Here is a 7,924-nt window from a genome sequence, read left to right as displayed (position 1 = left end):
AAACAGCACATTTAGCCATATTGATTATAATGCCACTTGTCTTGGAATTCTTCTCTAGTAGCTATTTGCATACATAAAGCAACTTCTGTCTCTAGTACACTCTCAGCCAATGGAAGCTGGAAGCAGAGTGATCACTCACTGTGAGCTATGAGCCACAGTCAAGAGCTTTGACATACTTTGTTACACTCTTAGCTAGCAAGTGATACCCCCAATTAAAAATGTCCTATTAACTGTAAAGGATCCCTGGTGACACAGTGAGTTAAGTACTAGACTGCTAACTTCAAGGTCAGTGATTCAAACCCACCAGCTGCTCCTTGGAAATTCTATACAGGGTCACTGTGAGTCCAAACTGACTTGACGGCACTTAACAACAGCAATGACATTCTAATAATGTGTATATTCATCTACAGCCCAAATTATTTCTTATGAACTATTTGAGAATTCCTTCAGGCTACTGCTGTGTTAGTTATCTAATGCTATTGTAACAGAAATACCATGAGTGGATGGCTTTCATAGCCAGAATTCATTCTCTCACAGTTTATAAGGCTAAAAGTCCAAATTCAGAGGGCCAGCTGTGGGGGAAGGCTTTCTCTTTCTCAGCTTGGGGAAAGGGCCTTGTCCCCTTTCAGTATCTGTAGATCTAGCATTCCTCAGAGATCTCCATATGTCTTGGCATCGATCTTCCCCTGAATCAAGGACCTTCAAAGTGCAGGAGTCCCAGGTCCAAAGAATGCATGTCAATGCCGGCTCTTCTATTTTGGTGTTGATAAATAACAATATCCTAGGCATTAGTAGGAGTCCTGGTGTGGTGCTGTGGGTTAATGTGCTGGACTGCATGGTTGATTTGAACCGCAAGGTAGGCACTTCAAGCTCACCAGCCAATCCTCAGAAACCCTATACAGGGTCACTACAAGTTGGAACCCACTCATAGGCACTTAACAACCACAACAAGGCATTAGTGAGCTGAAATGGACTGATATTGGCCGTTTTGAATCTGACAAGCCCGCAGTTCACATGCCAGGAACGACAAATTGATATGAGTTGGAACCAACTTGACAGCACCCAACAACAATCAATCAACTCTCTGTACAATGGAATGAAACCCTGAACTCTGTACAATTGTTTGACCCCATCATTGCTGCCATTGTTACGATCCATCATACTGGGGGGGTCTTCCTCTTTTTCACTGATTTTCCACTTTTCTAAAGCATAATGTTCTGATCCAGGGACTGTTATTGTAAAGTGCCTTCAAGTCAGTTCTGACTCATAACAACCCTGGTGAGGAGCTGTGAGTTTGACCCACCAACCTTGTGCTTCAAACTAACCTTGCAGTCCAGTTCTTATCCTACAGTGCCACACCAGGACTCCAGGAACTGGTTCCTCCTAATAACATGTCCAATTCTTCTCTGTTCTTCCTTATTCATTGTACAACTGTCATTTGACTATGAGGTGATTGGAAATACTATGGCTTGGGCCAGGCTCATCATAGTCCTCAAACTAACATCTTTGCTATTTAATACATTACAGAGGTCTTTTGCAGAAGATTTGCCTAATGTAATATGTTTTTTTATTTCTTCACTGCTGCTTCCATGAATGTTGGTTGTGGATCCAGGCAAAATATGACATCAATCTTTTCTCCTTTCATCATGATTTATTTAGTGGTCCAGTTATGAGGATCTTAGTTTTCTGTATATTGAGGTGCAATCCATACTGAAGGCTATATTGATCTTCATCAGTAAGAATTTCAAGTCCTGTTCACTTGACAGAAAGCAAGCTTGTGCTATCTGAACATCCAGGCTATTAAGAAGTCTTCCTCCAATCCTGATGCCATGTTCTTTTTCATATAATACAGCTTTTCAAATGATTTGCTCAGTATACAGATTGAATAAGTATGGGGAAAGATACACCCATGGCACACAGTTTCCCTGATTTTAAACCATTCAGTATCCCCTCATTCTGAATACCTCGTGGTTTATGTACAGACTCCTCATGACTACATTCAAGTGTCCTGGAATTCCCATTCTTTGCAATGTTATCCATAGATTGCTATAATTCACACAGTTGAAAGCCTTTGCAGTCAATAAAGCAAAGACTTTCAACTGTGAATTATAACAAGCTATGGTATTCTCTTCTGAATCCATGGCCTCTTCTGAATCCTGCTTGAACCCCTGGAAGTTCTCAGTCAAAAAAGTGCAGCCAGAGTGCTCCTTGGAGGCCAAGATGGCCAAATGTCTCTCATACTTCAGATATGTTGTCAGGAGGGACCAGTCGCAGGAGAAAGATATCATGTTTGGTAAGGTGGAGGGTCATAGAAAAAGAGAAAGACCCCCAACAAGATGGATTGGCCAAGTGGCAGCATTGATGGACTCAAGTGTGGCAACTTGATGAGGTTGGCCCAGGATTGGGCAGTGTTTAGTTCTGCTGTGCATAGAGTTGCTATGAGTCGGTACCAACTCGATGGCACCTAACAATAACAACAACAACAATGATATTCTCTGCTTTCAGCCAAGATTCATCTGATGTCAGTAATGGTATCCCTCTTTCCATGTCCTTTGCTGAGTATGGCTTGAATTTCTGACAGCTCCCTTTAGAAGTACTGCTGCAGCCATTTAAAAATCCATTTTCAGCTAAATTTACTTGCATGTAATATTAATATTATCAATGATTTCTGCCTTCCACTGGGTCATCTTTGTTTGGAATGATCACACATATGGATCTTTTCCAATCAGTTAACCATGTAGCTGTTCCCAAATTTCTTGGCATAGATGAGGGAGTGTCTCCAGTTCCACATCAGTTTGTTGAAATATTTCCATTTGTATTTTGTCAATTCCTGGAGCTTTCTTTGGCTTGCTTGTTTGTTTCCCACAAATGCTTTCAGCACAGCTTGGACTTCTTCCTTCAATATCATGGGTCCTTGATCTTATGGTATTTCTTGAAATGACTGAACATCCACCAATTCTCTTTGGTATAGTGACTCTGTGTGTTCCTTCCATTTTCTTTTGCTGCTTTTCCATCATTCAATGTTTAGCCTTAGCCTTCAATATTACAGCCTAAGTCTTGGATTTTTTCTTCAGTCCTTTCAGCTTGAGAAATACTGATCATGTTCTTCCCTTTTGGTTTCCCAATTCCAGGTCTTTGTACATTTCATTATTATAATACTTTACTTTGGCTTCTCAAGCTGCCCTTTGAAATTTTCTGTTCAGTTCTTTTATTTACTCATTTTTTCTGGTCACTTTAGCTTCTTTATGTTCAAGAGCAAGTTTCAGAGTTTTTCCTGACATCCACTTTGGTCTTTTCTTTCTTTCCTGTCTTTTTAATGACCTTTTGCTTTCTTCATGTGTGATGTTACTGATGGCATCCTACAACTCCTCTGTGCTTCAGTCATTAGTGTCTAAGCCAATGAAGGTCCGGAAAGCTTTACTACATCTATATCATTAAATTCAACTCTACTGTGAGGAGGCAGCACTAACTCAGTAGTGTTTTGAGTGTCTTCCACCCCAAGGAGTTCATATTCCAGCAGTATATCTGACAATGTTTGACTGCTATTCAAGAAATTTGGAAGAAAGCTATCTGGTAAACCGATTTGAAGAGATCCATATTTGTGCCTATTCCAAAGGAAGGTGACCAAACAAAATGCAGGAATCAGAAGATGGATTTAAAAACATCAACTAGGATGTCTTTTCTGGATGTTGTCAGAAATTCAAGCCATATTCAAAAGAGGATATGGAACAATGTGGACATCAGATGAATCTTGGCTGAAAGCAGAGAATACCAGAAAGATGCTAACTTGATTATGCAAAAGCATTCAGCTGTGTGGATCATAACAAACTATGGATAGCATTGTGAAGATAGGGTATTCCAAAGCATTTAATTGCACTCATGAAGAACCTGTATGTAGACAAAGATGCAGTCATTTGAACGGAAGAAGGGAATACTGAATGGTTCAATATCAGGAAAGTGTGCATGAGTGTTGTATCTTTTCACCATACTTATTCAATCTGTATGCTGACCAAATAATCTGAGAAGCTGAATTTTATGATGAAGAACATGGCACCAGGATTGGAGAAAGACTCATTGATAACCTTCAATATGCAAATGATACAACCTTGCTTGCTGAAAGCCAATAGGACTTGAAATACTTGCTAATGAAGATAAAAGACCATAGCCTTAAGTGTGGATTGCACCTCAATATAAAGAAAACAATAAGTGGACCAATAAATAGCATCATGATGAATGGAGACTAGATTGGAGTTGTCAAAGCCTTCATTTTGCTGGGATTCACAATCAACACATATGGAAGCAGCAATAAAGAAATGAATGCATTACATTATGAAAATCTGCTGCAAAAGTCCTCATTAATGTGTTCAAGAGTAAAGACGGATGTTCAAAGACTAAAGTTAACCTGACTCAAGCCAGGGTGGGTCTTTTCAATCACCTAATTAATATACTTGTGAAAGTAGGGCAAAGAATAAGCAAGACCATAGAAAAATCAATACATTTGAAGGTTTTTGGTGGTGAAGAATATCCAAAGTATCATGGATTTCCAGAAGAACAAACAAATTGGTGCTAGAATACTCCTTAGAAGCAAGGATGGTAGGTACTTTGGACATGTTGTCAGGAAGGACCAGACCCTGGAGAAGGACATAATGATTGGTAAAGTGGAGAGTCAATGAAAAAAGGAAGACCCCGGTGAAATGGATTGGCACAGTGGCAACAACAGTGTGCTCAAACTTAACAATTGTGAGCTTGCAACAGGACCAGGTAGTGCTTCATTCTGTTGTGCATAAGGTCATTCTGAATTGGAACCAACTTGATAGCACAAAACAACAATAATTCAAATACATGAAAAAACTAATAATCCTTTTATAGTTTAGGGAAAAAAATCTTAAAGGGCCTGTAGATGTAGTTGTCATTGTTGTTAGGTGCAATCAACTTGGTACCCACTCATAGTGACCCCCCTATGCACAACAGAAAGAAACACTGCCCAGTACTGGGCCAACCTCACAATTATTGCCATGCTTAAGTCCATTGATGCTGCCGTTTTGCCAGTCCATCTCACTAGGGGTCTTCCTCTTTTTCTCTGACCCTCCACTTTACCAAACATGATATCCTTCTCCAGTGACTGGACCCTCCTGACAACATGTCTAAAGTATGAGAGACAAAGTCTGGTCATCCTGGCCTCCAAGGAGCACTCTGGCTGCACTTCTTCCAACACAGATCTGTTTGCTCTTTTGGCAGCCCATGGTACTTCCAATATTCTCCTCCAACACCATAACTCAAATGCATTAATTCTTCTACGGTCTTCCTTATTCACTGTCCAGCTTTCGCATGCATATGTGGTTACTGAAAGTACCATGGTTTAGGTCAGGAACACCTTAATCCTCAAGTTGACATCTTTGCTCTTTAATACTTTAAAAAGGTCTTGTGCCGCAGATTTGCCTAATGCAAATACATTGTTTGATTTCTTGACTGCTGCTTCCGTGAGTGTTGATAGTTGATCCAAGAAGAATGAAGTTCTTGACACCTTCAATCTGACAAACTATGAACAACATTGCAAAATGTGAGTATTCCTGAACACTTAATTGTGCTCATGAGGAATCTGTACATGGACCAAAAGACAGTTGTTCGAATAGAACATGGGAACACTGAATGGTTTAAAATTAAGAAAGGTGTGCAACAGGGTTGTATTCTTTCACCATACTTATTCAATCTGTATGCTGAGCAAATAATCCAAGAAGTTGGGTTATATGAAGAAAAATGTGGCATCAGGATTGGTGGAAGACTCATTAACAACCTGTGATATGCAGATGATACAACCTTGCTTGCTGAAAGTGAAGAGGACTTGAAATACTTACTAATGAAGATCAAATACCACAACCTTCCTTATGGATTGCATCTCAATGGATGTAGTTGTTGTCATTAAGTGTCTTTGAGTCATTTTCAACCCATAGGTACCCTATATAGGGTTTCCAAGGAGCAATTGGTGAGCTTGAACCATTGGCCTTATAGTTCAAACAACTTTGCAGCCTGGCGCATTGACCCACAGAGCAGCACCAGGACTCCCAGTGAATGTGAGCCTCAAACTCTCTGAAAACACAGACAAATATGACAATATAAGTGAAGATGTTTTATAACCTCTAGCCATTTTGTGGGAGTCCTGGTGTGGCACTGTGGGTTAATGCACTGGAATGCAAAGTTAGTTTGAACCACAAGATGGGAGGTTCAAGCTCACCAGCCACTCCTCAGACACCCTATACAGGGTCGCCACGGTTTGGAACCAACTCAACGGCACATAACAACAACAGTAAACATCTTGCAGATATTTTTGTTTTTCCAAAAATGCTGCTACTTCTCAAAACATAGTCTAGCTTTTTCTTTTCCTGCTGGTAGCACTTCCACAAACATGGTGAACGTTCCTAAAACCCACCGACTTTCTGTAAGAAGTGTGGCAAGCACCAACCCCACAAAGTGACACAGTATTAAAAGGGTAAAGATTCTCTGTGTGCCCAGGAAAACCAGCATTATGACAGGTGGATATGGTGGGCAGACCAAGCCAGTTTTCTGGAAGAAGGTTAAAACTACAAAGATAATTTTGCTGAGACTTGATGTGTTGAACCAAACTGCAGAAATAAGAGAATGTTGGCTATTAAGAGATGCAAACATTTTGAACTGGGAGGAGATAAGAAGAGAAAGGGCCAGGTGATCCAGTTCTAAGCGTCATCTTATTTTATTATTAAAACAATAAAATCTTGATGTTAAAAAAACAAACACAAAAAAAACATATTTTAAATTCCTCTTTGGAATTGCCTGGAATATCTATTTACAAGTTACATAGGAAAAAACAGTAGCAAGGTGGTTCTGTAGAGTAAGCACTGGACTGTGAATCACAAGGTTCATGGTCCAAGTCCATAAATTGCAACGAGGACAAAAGATGAGATTTTCTGCTCCTGCAAAGATTTACAGCCTGAGAAAACCTACACAGGATTGCTGTGAGTCACAGCCAACTCCAAAGCACTTAACAATAACATAGGAAAAGGCATCTCATTATTTTATAGACCACATTTTGTTTTTATAATTTCCATTTCCATTCCTTCTCTTTGCTAACCCTTCCTTCTGACCTTCCCCCCACCCCTCAGGTAAATGCTTCTCTTTTGATCTCAAATTGTTAATTATTCTAAATTGTGCATACCTCTCCAGTGCTATTTTCCCCCTATAGCTCTGGTGCATAGTGGGTTACACATTGGGCTGCTACACCAAAAGGTCAGAGTTTGAATTCACCAGCTACTCCATAGGAGAAAGATAAGACTTTCTGTTTCCATAAAGATTTACAGCCTCAGAAACCCTATACAGGGTTGTTATGAATCAGAACCAACTCAAAAGCACAAAACCACCACCACCACCACCAGACTTCTCTGTTGTTTGGCTGAAAATTGATTCACAGTATTGAGTTCATTTTCAGACCTAAAGAGAGACTAAAAATCATAGTCCTAGGGGCTCTACCAGTCTCTATCTGACTCATAGTAACCAGGGTTGTTATGAGTCAGAATCGACGCCAAAGCGTTTAGCAACTATAACATGGGGAAAACTATCTCATTAATTTATAGAGTTTTGTTCCACATTTTTCTCCCACTGTGTTCAGGACTTTCTATGAGGTCCAGTTAGCTGATTGTATTGTTTAGTTCTTCTATGTCTTTGTTGTTTCTTTCTGGTTGTTCTATCCATTTTTGAAAGCGAGGTATTAAAATCACCCACTATTACTGTAGATTCATCTATTTCTTTCTTCAAATCTATTAGTGTTTGCTTTAAATATTTTGGAGCTCTTTCATTGGGAGCATAGATATTTATTATGGTTATTTCATCTTGTTCAACTGTCCCTTTAATCATGAGATAATGTCCATCTTTATCTATTATGCTGTTTTTTGCC

General features: G+C 39.6%; 1 pseudogene; it reads left to right on the top strand.

Moving 5' to 3' along the window:
* Nucleotides 1–6,403: 6,403 nt before the first annotated feature.
* On the top strand, nucleotides 6,404–6,714 carry LOC102833120 (annotated as a pseudogene).
* Nucleotides 6,715–7,924: the final 1,210 nt, after the last annotated feature.

This window comes from Chrysochloris asiatica, unplaced genomic scaffold (assembly GCF_000296735.1).
Source record: "Chrysochloris asiatica unplaced genomic scaffold, ChrAsi1.0 scaffold00437, whole genome shotgun sequence".
Taxonomy (NCBI): Eukaryota; Metazoa; Chordata; class Mammalia; order Afrosoricida; family Chrysochloridae; genus Chrysochloris; species Chrysochloris asiatica.
The sequence above is the reverse complement of the archived record's forward strand: the minus strand, read 5'-3'. Positions and strand labels throughout refer to the sequence as shown.